The sequence below is a fragment of the Schistocerca serialis genome, chromosome 5, assembly GCF_023864345.2.
Source record: "Schistocerca serialis cubense isolate TAMUIC-IGC-003099 chromosome 5, iqSchSeri2.2, whole genome shotgun sequence".
NCBI lineage: Eukaryota > Metazoa > Arthropoda > Insecta > Orthoptera > Acrididae > Schistocerca > Schistocerca serialis.
Window position 1 is genome coordinate 673,098,539 of NC_064642.1, and position 13,904 is coordinate 673,112,442.

At 42.6% G+C, this 13,904-nt stretch overlaps 1 protein-coding gene across 1 annotated transcript in view; it reads left to right on the forward strand.

Annotated features, from left to right (window-relative positions):
• The window catches only part of LOC126480987 (phospholipase DDHD2), a 194,677-nt gene that overhangs the window by 72,070 nt on the left and 108,703 nt on the right, over positions 1 to 13,904 (forward strand). The gene's annotated exons all lie outside the window — the stretch shown is intronic.

Genomic DNA, 13,904 nt, shown 5'->3' on the forward strand with positions numbered 1-13,904 from the left:
AACATGTGCGTAACTGTTTCCGCAATTTTTTAAAACTGAATGTGTTTTGGCAAAACTTCCGGCAGTGCAAAACTTATAGGTAAAGTGGTGCGAAACGGGCTTCGTAGCGAGGAAAAAAAAACAAACAAAAAAACTGTAACTATGAGAAAAGAGGCCGAGCATCAGAAAACATAGCTCGAATGAATGGAAGCCTGGAACAAAGTCCGACGAAGTCTCAGTGCCGTTTGTATATAGCAGTGGGAATTGCGAAATCGTCGTGTGGAAACTTCATTAAAGAGGACCTGCCTCTGCATCGTTATAAATTTGTTGTGCGTATATTAAAGCATCCAGATGAACTTTCACGTGTAGTGTTCTGCCGGTGGTTTCTGAGTGAAGTCAGGGCTTTCGGATCCTCAGGTTTTCATTTCTTCTGATGAGGCCTGGATTAGCTTGTCAGCGTGTATGAACACACAATCATGCGTCAGAAAATCCCCGCCAGTACTTTGAAGAGCCTTTGTATAATTTCAAGATTGGTGTTTGGTGCGAAAATTTCTGATGTCCTCATTGAAACAGGTTTATTTCACCAAAGTGTGGAGGTTAACCCATTTGTTCATCAACTGTTGTGGATCAACTCAGAAGATGAATTACAGTACTGATGTTTTCAGCAAGACGGACAACAGCACACGCCTCTCTGGAAACTTTGTCCCGAGTGCAGAGGTTTTCGGTGAGGGGAGGACTGTCAGCAGAGGTAATGCAATCTCGTGGCCGCTCTGATCCCTCCTCCTTGCATTTTTATCTGTGGGACAAATTGAAGGATCATTTATACTCAAATAATACAAAGTGGAGTATCTACAGCAGAACCTGGAAAACGCTACATCTCTGAGGCAGAGCTGCTACTCGGTCTTAGTTTGACAAATCTAGCGCAGCGCTTCATCGCTGCAACGGCGGTCATGGTCAGTTTTCTGTGAATACAAGTATGTCGATTGATTGAGTTCACAAAACTTTTCTGGCCATCGAAGTATTGTATCAGCAACATGGGAAAATAATTTTTTTCAATAGCAATGAACTGATGCGTTGTAGGATTTTTGGAGTGGCTTGAGAGGAAAATTGAAGTGCTGTTTCCCGTGTCTGAGAGCGAAAGGGGAGGAATCGGATGACTTTGTTCTTCTGTGATTTTGTTCTACTGTGGAGACAAAGCGGTAAACCCCTTTTTTTTTAATATATTCTACTTCTTTTATGCCAAGCTTCGATTGAGTCGGCTGGTCTGGAACAGCCTCCCCTCCCCATTACTGTCATCCTCTACACTTTCGCAATGAGACTCACTACATCGAATACAATCGCCGATTTCACTGTGTCAGACAAGTGCAAAATACCTTTATCATACGATATATTACTTATCAGTAGTGATCAAAAAGTTGTTTTATTGGCAGTGTGTGCTGAAACCGCATATTAAAACAGATTATCAGTGGGGCACTCAACGAACGGCAAGCGACACACTGCAGCGGCGATTCACTATGTAGTAGACTACCCTATACGACGACTACAATGAGCCGAAGGCAGAGCTATACACGTCTCCCGTGTGAAAGGGCGTATAAGGTTCAGTGTAATTGGAATTGCTTCTGTTCTGTCCATCTGGATGCACGCTGCCTCCCCCACCCCACCACTCACCAGTATAAAAGAGGCATACTGAACGTTGTGTTGCAAAAGACACATCGCGGACTGATTTTCCATTATCCTCCCTCCTAAGGCCCCTGTAAACGATCAGACTAGTTTATCAGATTCGTTGTTTGCTATCCACGGGTTTCTCAAACAACTAACGAAGTTTCTCAAACTCAACCGCTCTACTGAAGAAGATATTACGCAGTGAGTATCGTATTTTGACACTTGAGGGCAATGTACGAGGTGCAGTGCAGGATATAAACTTTAAATCTTCGAAATCCGCTCCAGTTGCAGATATTTCAGTTATAGATGATAGTCCAGCAAGCAACTACTAACTGTTTGGCAAACGCATGCTTAAACCGTCCAAGTTGTTCGGCAAATCAGCTGCTAGTCGATACGTTCGTCAAATACAGTCCGAGAAACACGTCAAACGAATCAGTTTACTGCCAGGTAATTTGAAAACTAGGCGAAGTTTCAAAAATTGTCTTGACGGTCTTCTGTGACTTTACGTAACTCACACAAAAATGCGAGAGGAGCACTACTTCTGGACGGACCCGAATTCTTATTTATATTGTCTTTCACGATACACATCTTCGTTCTGACTCCCACTGCAGCAAATACAAAAGTAGATTCTGATCAATGGCAGTGTCGCTCTGACTAAACAATGCGCGCAGCTCGTCTCCGAACATTCGTTTGTAAGGATGCAAGAAATGGAAAGAATACTCCAAAATTGATTAAATTTGCTAGTATTTCATGTAGCTACGCTCCATTGGCCATTTGTTTTCTTGGCGAGTTGACTTACGTGCTCATTCAGCCTCTGCTGACGTTACACTTAAATATTCTATGCGAATGAGTTGACATGCGTTATTTGCCTAATCTTTAATCGCAGTATAACACACTCTTCAACCTCATCTGCAGAAGTTTTTATGCCAAGATACTTGACCAAGATTGTAAATATATTACACTAACATCCTTATGAGACCTAGACGGTAGAACGGAATCATCAAAACTTTCCACACAGTGTATTGAAATAGTTCGATGTAGCAGCATTTGTTGTAAACAGTATGACGCATTTTCTGCAACGTCTTACGATGGACATCGCCAGTGATGGCTTGTTGTTGTATTCTTGAGTCCAAAGCCTGGTTTGTTGAAGCTGCCCATGTTAGCATATCCTGTGCAGGCTAGTTCATCTCTGCATAACTACCTCAACGTACATCCATTTGAAGCTACTTACTGTAGACAGACTTAGACCTCCCTGTACAATTTTTATTCTCCACACTTCCTTTCATTATCAAATTGACAATTTCTTGATGTTTCGTCATATGTCCCTTCAATCAATCCCTTCGTTTAGTCAAGTTCTGCCATAAATTTCTGTTTTTACCAGTTCGATTCAGTACTACCTCATTTGTTATTTGGCCTACCTATCTAATCTTCAGCATTCTTGGGTAGCACCATATTTCAAAAACTTTTATTCTGTTCATGTCTGTGCTGCTTACGTCCACGTTTCACTTCCGTACAAGGCTACTATCCAAAATACGTTTAGAAAAGAATATAGCTCTTAAGTTGATGTTAGTTGTAAATAAATTACCCGTTTTCAGAAACGCTTGTCTTGTTGTGTTTTCAGAAACGCTTGTCTTACCTATTTTAATTCGATTACACTCCATTAGCCTGTTATACTGTTCGTCGATGTTCATCTTACAAGCTCATTTCAAGACTATCCATTCCGTTCAGCTGTTTTTCTGTATCCTTTGCCGTCTGACAGAATTACAATGTCATAGGCAAACTTCGAAGTTTTTATTTCTTTTCCATGAATTTTAATTCCCCTTCAAAATTACTTCTTGGCTCCTCACACTACTTGCTCATTGTACACATTGAATAACATCACGGGGGGGTTATGCTACACTTCGGTCTCGCTCGTTTCTTGACTGCTGCTTCCCTTTCATGTCCTACCACACTCGAAACTGCAGCCTGGTTCTCGGGGACAGCTTCTACTTGTTTTTCCATTCTTCTGTAAATAACTCGTGTCAATATTTTGCAACCATGACTGATGGTTTTGTAGTATTAACACTTTTCTGCACCTGCCTTCTTTAGAATTGACTTCTGTATTCCCTTACGCCTGCTTCATTTGTTGCATTTCCTTCTTTTCTCCCTTTCGTCAGTTTAATTATCTCCTGTATTATCCAAAGAGTGCCTTTTTACCTATTTGATCCTCTGTTGCCTTTCCTATTTCATCTCTCAAAGCTATCCATTCGCCGTCTATCATATTCCCCCCGTTTCAGTCCGACGCTGCTTAATGCCCCCTCTGCAACTCGAACTGTTTAAAATGCGGTTCCGAAATCCCTTCTTGCCATTATATACCCACCTTCCAGTGTCTCAACGGCTCTTCCACATGTACATCATTCTTACTTTGGTTCTTAAACCAAGTGGAGCAATGATTGAGTTATGCTCCGTGCAAAGTTCTACCAGGCGGGTTCCCCTTTCATTCATTTCCCCTAATCCATATTGTACTGTTTATCCTCCTCGTCCTTTTTCTATTACCCAATGCTAGTTACCAGTCACAATTAAGTTTTCGTTTCCCTTAACTATCTGAATAATTTCCTTTGTGTCATCGTTCTTCCAATCTCTTCATCTGCAGAGCGAATTGGTGTACCAACTTACACTGCTGTGGTAGGCGTTACCTTCGTATATATCTTGGCTACGATAACTCCTTCAGTATAATGTTCATAGTAACTTACCTGTGTGCAATAGTAGTATTGCATTTACCGTATTTTATTTTGTGTTGATAACTCTGTATTAAGCTGATCAGCAATCGGTTCCTTCCTGCCGTCGCACTTCACTAATTCCCATTGTGTCTCTAACTGAAAAGTATCCGTTTCCCTTTTTAAATTCTGGAACTTAGCTATCCGATTAAGAGATCACACATTCCACACTTGGCACGCAGAATGCCTGTTTGCTTTTCTTGACGAGATGCTTCTGAGTAGTCACCGACCGGTGTTCCAAAAGGGGGACTGTCTTACCTCTGGAATATTTTACCCAAGAGGTTGCCAGAACAGCTGCTTGCCGTCGAAAAAAGGGGGGAGGGAGGAGGGGAGAGAGAGAGAGAGAGAGAGAGAGAGAGAGAGAGAGAGAGAGAGAAGTTACCATTTTCTTTCAGTCGTTCGCAGTGCCAGCACTGCAAGGTCATCTTGGATAATTTTACAGGATCCGATCAGACTGATGCCGCTGCAACTACTGCCGTATGACTACTTTTAGCAACAAAAAGTTAGCTTGGCCTTTCCACAGATACCACTCCTTTATGGTTGCACCTACAGTACGACTATTTGTATCTCTGAAGCACGCATGCCTCCTCACGTCGGCAAAGTCCGTGATGTACTTCAAGAAGAAGAAAAAGAGGAAAAAGGTAGGTGTGTGTGTGTGTGTGTGTGTGTGTGTGTGTGTGTGTGTGTGTGTGTGTGTGTGTGTGTAGGGGGGGGGGAGGAGGGAGGGAGGGAGGGAGAGGGCGGGGGCGGGTTCGGACTTTCCATCGATTATCGCGCATTCACAGGCATTTGGTGGACTAGTGTGTCTCATCGCCCTTCACTTTGCAACCAAAAAATTCCTCCCTTTACTAATTCGTGAGAATTGCTTGCTTGTAAGTATTTCATTTAATATTTATGATCTGTGCACCCGTAGCGCTTACGATAACCTAAATTGTCTAATAGTTTCATGGAGAACAATCGTTGATATTTCTGAGCATTTTCAAGTAAGTTCGTTGCTAATTCAATTGATTTATTCTTCAATATTTTCAGCTCTGAATAAGGATATCTTCCCTCCTCTTTTCCCCTTACAAACCATCACGGCTTACCTCTTCAAGCTATCGACACTATTCGCCACTTTTTCCTCGGTCAACGTTTTTACCGTATTAGAAGAGCGTTGCCGTTATTTTTCGTTTTGTGTCTGAAATTGGGGATCGAAAAGACCGTTTGGATCTCACTTTTCGAGTTTAGCTGCACTGCAGCTTACACATGGACTACAGCGGCAAATCAGTTAGGCAATAGAGGTAACACAATCGCCACGAACAGTGAAAAAAACGAAATTCGCAATTTGATTACACCGTTGCTTCATACATAACCATCGTATGAAAATGCTGCCCTCGTACCATTTGCGAGCTTACGATAGTAGTAGTAACGGCGCTATCATACAGACCTTTCTTAAAAATAGGAACGACCTGCGGCCTATTGCAGTCACACTGAACGCTATTAATAGCACGTTATCTGAAAATTATTATATGAATGATAATGGGGTGCATTGGAACAGCGCTGAATGGCATCAGTGCTGAGAAGTAATGTTGTGCCTCAGTCTGAACTCATAAGGGCGTCAGAGCGTGGAGAAACTCAGATTTGCAATTAGCATGTGCTGATTCTCAGTACGAGGAGTCGCACTTGAAGATCCCCTCCCCTCCCACGCCCCCCCCCCCTCCCCACGCCCACTCTCTCTCTCTCTCTCTCTCTCTCTCTCTCTCTCTCTCTCTCTCTGCTACAGGTTAGTGCCGCGATGTTATCCATGGAGCGAAGACTCTTGCCTCAGTTCTTGTGCTGTTGAGCATGAGTCGCATCTCAGATGACTTAAACGTCGACGGAACGTTAAATTGTTAAGTTTCTTCCTTGTGCATTAAAACTGGGTGTCAGGGTAGAAACAAATAAGACATTGATTGAAAAGACATGACGGCACACTTATCTGATCCACGTATTTGAAAAGCGGCGAGACTGGCGCTCTAGTTGTCCGAAAGGAAACGAAAATTTTATTTGGCGTGGAGTGCGAACGTTAATAAATTCCTGTTTTGCTTGTCTGTAATTAATACGTATCAGCGCTTCAGGAGGACTGAAGCACAGTTGGTTTGGGTTCCACGAAGGACACTGAAATAACGGCACACCAGCGGAAACACTGAACGAGTGAAATCAGACGTGTATCGGTGGAGCCGGAAGCTAAACACGCAACGCCCTTTCGCCATAGATATTTCATGTTTGGCTAAGATTATGAGGTTTCAGAAACATCCAAAGTTTTCGTACGCCCGTGGCTGATCAAACATTATGATAGGGCGTCGTCCGTTTTCTTTCCTCCGACGTAAACGCAGCGCACACTCATTTGTTAGTGACGTCTGGCGGTCGATCGGTATTGCGTAATTCACTAGAAAGAGAACTGTTGCTGCCAGTTTGTCTCAGAGCACTGCGGTCTCAAAATACTGCGGCTGATTGTGTCGGGAAGGATTCTCATACTAGGTTGCAAACTTTCTGGTTTGCTTCTGCTGTTCATTGTCAGCTCGTCTCGCCGACTAGTTAATTACACGCTGAGTCACCAGCTAGCTGCCAAGGCCGCTAGAGCTTTTTTGGCCCGCTGAACTTCGTTGCGGCGTGACTTGCACTGCGCACATGGTTGAAGCAACCAGTTGGAAGCCATAGCGGACAGAAGTTAAATGGAAACGCTGACGTTCTGTTTCATGTGCAAGAATTTACGTCTACTTTCGTACTCGGCAAACCATTATGAAGCGCGTGGCAGAGGGTATTTCCCATTATACCAATTATTAATTTCTCCCGTTCCATTGACGTATGGTGAGCGGAACAAATGATTGCTTAAACGCCTCTGTGCGCGGTGGAACTTTGTCTTTGCTATCAGTATGGCAGCGGTACGTAGATTCCTTACTTATAGCTGGTTAGCTGGTTATTGAAACTTTGTGAGTAGACTTTCAAAGTGTCTAAAAGTGTCTGCCAGTTACATTTGGCCCCCAATTGTTGTTTTCGTCATCAACACTAAAACTAATTTGATGCTCTTCTCCAATCTCATTTCATTCCAGCATAACTATAGTATCCCACTACCTCCAAGATCTACCATATGCACTCACATTTAGTCTAGGCTTGGCTTATCCCTGTGATTCTTTCTTCAGATCCACTTTTTAGAATCGTCTCTTGCCCTAATATGTGCCTATCCAGTCCCTCTCTTCAATTCTTTATATTACTTGTTAGCAATTTTTCTCGTTGGCTCGTCGCTGGCCTGCTTTTCTTACTAGATCAATCCATCTCATCAACGGCCTTGCAACATCATAGCTCAAAGGCTTATGGTTGTTTCATTTCCGTCTCCTTCAGTGCCCAAGTTTTACACGACACAGACATCGGCTCCAGCGTTTCACATGAATGTTCATTTGGTCTCCGGGATTTTTGTATATTACCCATAAAGAAATTTGTAATTGCCGCTGCCGGCCAGAGTGGCCGAGCGGTTCTAGGCGCTACAGTCTGGAACCGCGCGACTGCTACGGTCGCAGGCTCGAATCCTGCCTCGGGCATGGATGTGTGTGATGTCCTTAGGTTAGTTAGGTTTAAGTAGTTCTAAGTTCTAGGGGACTGATGACCCCAGCAGTTCAGTCCCATAGTGCTCAGAGCCATTTGAACCATTTGTTATTGCCGCTCATGTTACGTCACGTCCATGTGTAAGAGACTGTGTGTGTGTGTGTGTGTGTGTGTGTGTGTGTGTGTGTGTGTGTGTGTGTGAGGGAGAGAAAAAATTAAGATAAAACATTAAAGAAGAAACACCCACAAATGTTTCAACACAGTTCAAAATCTGCCAAGACGGTAAGGGTAATACACAGCCCATGCTGAAGTTTATTGAAAAGTAATAAACAGCTATTTCGGATTTCGTAAAACATGCCTAGACGCGTGCAGCGTGCTTAATTCTGAGATATTATGGGGGGAGGGGCGGGGGTGACTAAATGAGCTGTTCAACTTGTAGGAAAGTTAGAGTGGGAGCACCACAATTATAAAATAGGTCTGGTTAGTATCTCCTCAAACACAAGCCCAAAGGCGAAATTTGGACAGTTGTACGTTGCACTATTGTATGCGTGTGGAAGGTTCGAGAAAATCGCTACAGCTTGACAGTAGGTGGAGGAACTATAAATATAAAAAAGGAAAGTCTAAAAGGCTAAATGTTCAGAAATACTAAATATTCCCGCTCTCATCTAGGTCGAATTGTATAAGCGCATTCTTGAAGTGAATTTTTGCCGTACCACCGCCGAAACTTCCTAACTCATTCCTCCTTACCGCCTAAAATTGTGCTCTGGTTAAAGCATTGGGTTCTTAAAAAATAGCTTGCATCGCTTCCATAGATGATATAAACGTGTGATTCTCAGGTGCTCAGAGGAAAAAGCGCTTGTTTTTCTACGACTCAGAATTAACGAAGGGACAAGCCGAAAACGAGCCTAAAGAATCGTTAATTGGTGATCATGAATTTCTCCGTATTATTCCATAATGGGAGTTGAATATTTTATTAAATATATTAATTTTGTGATTCGTCAGCGATTAAAAAACTGTAGACAATTTCGCATCTTCGTTATCTGTAATCACTTCGGATTACATGAGAAAACTGTGTCAAGTTTTGAGAGATCCTTGATGAGAAGTGTGTCCTTCGCTAGCAGGAACACCTGCACCGTCATGGCGGAACTCGACTTGCGTCAGCGAAGAATCTCTTCGCGTCGGAACAGGTTCGAATTTAGCAAATCATCTGACAGATTGGCTTCGTCTTGGAGACTAAATTTAACCCACACGGAGAAAGAGGGAGGTAGGGGGTCTAGAGGTGGAGGTGCTAAAGGTATCGTAATTTATCACGTCGCATCTTCTGCACGATTTTCAAATGAACCTGCATCAACAGCGCCGTATAATACTTTTCAAGTTCAGTAGGAGGTTAGCACGGCACGACTTCATGCAAATTTGTTGCCGACGTTAATGAAGATGTAAAATCGATCATTAATTGGACCCTACTGGATTTGGCGTATTAACTGAAAATAAAGGAGGAAAAGTTGGTTTATGGTCATTAGAGACGTGCAACAACTCGGATTTGACAAGAACACAGCGTGAAATCTCACAACTTTTCACGGAAACCATCCAGGCATTCGCTTTCACTGATTTAAGTGAACCATGAATAACCTAACTCTGTATGGGCGTATGGGGATTTGAATACCGTTCATTCAGAATGAGCACTCACATATACATACATACAAGCCACCATACGGTGCATGGTAGAGGATACATTGTATCATTGCCAGTCACTCTCCTTTCCACTCACAAAGGAGCGAGGAAAGAACTACTGTCGATATACTTCCGTAGGAGCCCTGGTTTTCTTGCCTAGCCTTCGCGATCGTTAAGCGACGTATGTGTAGATGGCTGCAGGATCGTTTTGCAGTCTGTATTTCATAGTGTTTCGCGAAAAAAGATTTGTCTTCCCTCCAGGGGTTCGCATTTTAGTTTCTGTAATACTCGCGCGTTGATTGAACCTACCAGTGACAAACCCAGCAGCATGCCCCTGAATTTTTTCGATGCATTCGTCTAACCCGACCAGGTGGGGATCCCAGAAACTCCAGCAGAACACTGTGTGAGCCAGGTTGTTGTTAATTAACGAGAAGTACATAAATTCGTTACTACTACTACTACTACTTAGAAAACAATTATTGGTAATTTTTTGTTATTATGAACATAAACGCCGTTTTAATTACGACACCACCTGGGGTGTAAGATCTAAAGAACGTAATTCCTTTTTTTGTATCCACTTGCTGGCTGTTGCATGTTGTGCAATATTTTCTGTCTAGTGCCTTATCAGCCTTTGCTTGTTGTGTTAATTTTTCGCTGATGGAAGCATTCCAAGATTATTACTTATTTTCAACCTTTTCCGTCGGTATTACAACTTAATATGCTATAAAACGCTGATGGTATGCCTTTAAACAAGAACCATTAAAGCGATCCATGGATTATCAGAATAACTTTAAAATAGTATCTTTGTGGCCACTTTCACTGAGCGCGTTGTCGTTGTGGTTAGGTAGTGGATTCGCATTTTGACACCGACGGTGGCGCCTCAGTGGTTAGGAAGTGGACTCGTATTTGAAAACGGCGATTCAAATGCCCGTTCAGCCAAGCTTATATCTAGTAACACTAAATAGGCTGTAATATATTAAATTCTGCGCTATCTTGAAACAGTAGTGTAGTTAAGTGCGTGAAATAAGGCCTTAGACAACAGCAGAACACTTTGATACACTTACGATAACTATCAAGCAGAAATATTGAAAATACATGCACGAGGAACCTTTTTGAACTCTTAACGTTGATGGATTCGAAGAGGGTAGCAATTGATTTAATTCAAAAAGACAAAATAGGCGCGAATTTATTCGAAGGCTCTATGTTCACGACAAAAAGACATAACATTATTTTCTTCTGCCGAGTGAAAATGCGCTGCGTGTAGTTAAAGTACACAAGCAGTGAAACTGGCGATCTGATACTCTTGAATATTCAGTTGTATTATCCTACGTGATTGTTCATACTTCCATAAAAGTGACTTTTAGTTCTACTGCCATTTTTATTCGTAAATACGCAGCTCGCTCTCTGTTGCCCAGACGCATTTGATTGACAACGAGGCACGTTAGTTTGTGAACGGACGGATGTGCTAAAGTGTGAACCAGAGAGAGAACACACTGTGAATATCTTTTCCCAGAGAGAAATTTTCGTAAGAGAAACGGCCTGGAGTAATCGCTCGCTATGTTACGTGTTTAGAGCAAGGGTATTAGTACAATGTGCACGTGGAATAATGGACGATAAATGGTGGGTTTTCGTCAGACTTTTGGGTGACAGGACAACTTTACGAATGCTGCGTTAATGACTTGAGTCTAGTGCGTGCCATTACGATTATAAATGTGGCCTAACAGTCAGAACTAAGACATACCCGACTCATTCAGAAGCAATACGAAGTGAAGATTCTGTGAAAACTGGCAGTATAAATTCACTTAGCCAAATAAGATCGCCCGGTGTATTAATGCACTATGTGTAATTTAAGTGAACTATCAAAGAATTTGATCTGACGCTCCTTAATATTCAGGTGCACCATCTCTCACGACTGGTCTTTCCTACACCAGCATAATTAGCACTTTACACTTTCAATTCTGCTCTCATTTTTTATACGAAAACACTTGCACTCTCAGTTCATTGACGACGGATTCGTTGGTTCGTGACCCACGTGTTAAAGCGTGACCAACGAAGAGAACACATTGCATCCTGTGTCTCAGCAGAGGGAATCCATCGCTACATCCGGTAGCCAAAATGGTTGTGCCATGTGAAACAATGCTCCTGCCAAACTCATAAATCTGCCGGAACGACAGAGGTCAAAAATTTTTGTCGTGGGCGACGGTGCCGCGTTATTGACCGAAGTGAAAGATGTAACACAAATGTCCGGTATGCAACTTATTCGCTAATACCTAACCTCAAAAGAAACTTACGAGAAAATTAAAATACACGAACAGAAAGTATTTGTAACCCTACCTGGGATCATCTCTGCCGTCAGGCGCCCAGTCAGATGTTCGTCGATGCCTTGCAGTTCCTCAGACATTACGGAAGGTAAATTGATTCTTCTCCATGCTGCATCGTCGGTAGGTATGGCAATTGCCCCACAAGATGCCCATACAAGAGCGCCGAGAATGAACGTTAGGGTGTTCATACAGCATACCGTCATTTCTCGCGTTGCTTGGAGTCTCGCAAACGGAACTACAGATCTCTTCTCTCTTCCTCCACAGACGATCGAGCGACTGCCATTTAATGAGACACATGCAGCCTTTCTTATCGGTACCGAAAAGGGCGGTGAACGTCTTGGTAATCAGGTCATTCCGGGGAAGAGGTTCCCGTGTTTAGTTTAGAGGGTGTGCGTCCAGACACGTCATCACCTCCTTTACGTGGCCTCTTTTCGGCAGGAAACATTCTCGCGAGCTGAGCCTCATCCCGATAATAGTACGTAACTGTACGATGTGACTCACTCATTTTGAGCACCTGGCTTTGTTGATTGGGATATACGAGTACTTTGGCTACTATATGTCAGGGATTATCCCGGACAGTTCTGGTTTTTTAGTGCTGTCCTGTGTAATCTCCTGGGTTTGCAAAATATGCTAGAGGTTTGAGAATTTTAAGACTGGGCAAGATTTTTTAAAATTTTAGACGTATGTTAGGGACCTTAGCCGATCGTAGATCAAGCGCTGACGACGGTGGGGAGGCGTGGCTGCTGGTTCCGTCACAGTTTTTCACTCTCTGTTAGCCTTTTGACAACACAACAGGGACAGTGCGGTTATGTTGTTTTCGTGTGCTAAGTAACTCGTCGACACTTTTGGATCATTTTACCTCTTTTCGTATTTTGTCTCATTGCTCAACGTTTACCAAAAGCAAGTCTGTATTACCCTGCAAAAGGAATACCAATTTTTTTAAATTGCCTAATGACAGTAACAGCGAAAGTGTTAATTGCACGCTACGAATTGTAGAACTCTGTTGTACATAAAGCAAAGGACGACATTACAGACCACGTGAAAACAGTTGAACATAGGAGCTGTATTAATCCAGTGTTTGTGATTCAGATTCTGAAAAAATATCACACACTATTGAAGACAAGAGTTTCAGCAGCTGTTTGAGGTGCTGCGGAAGGCTGGTATTTCATGTTGCAATATTTCTAAAATGGTTGAGTTTGCAATGTCTGTGCCTGGGACAATTGCTCCAGTTATGAAACGTTAAAATTAATTCTGGACCTTTTCGCCGTGAATTATATGATTCAAAATAAAGTTTAAGACTTTTAAGTAATTTCAAAAATATGCCCTTGAATTGGACACAAAAATATAAGATGCGACTTGAAGCCTTTTTCTCCCCCCCCCCTCTCCCCTGCACTCACAACCCTCAACACCCCTCTCTCGTCCCCTATCAACATCCCTATCTCTCGCTGTTCTTTACGATTTTGCTTGGTGTAAAATGTGTCATATCGTTTAATTCTGTCACAAACTTCTGGACTAATTTTGTGGAGTAGGCAAATATAAGTTCGTAAGTTAAATAGATATACATAAAGGTTCAACACCTTAGTGTATTGGAACAGTCTCCATAAGATTGAGCCACGCGGACTTACAATACCAAGTTTAAATCGATGTATTAGCGCCTTTCATGTATTCCGCTATCAAACTTTATTTACTTAAATCGAATCAGTAGGGTAGGGAGGTAACGCTTGTAGGTAGGGGAAAACTCCTTTCACAAAGCTTCCTGTGCAGTACTTCGTACGTGCCAGTATTACGTGATCCAGATCGTTCACGTCAGTTCGGTCCTGATCATAACTTTCAGAAACTAAAATTTTTATTCGACATATATTTGGGTGGTGGTGGTGACGGAGGAGGAATATCCGGATCCCAGCCTCGTACGAATGGTGGATGTCACATAGTCGAAACACGGTCGAGGAGAGAT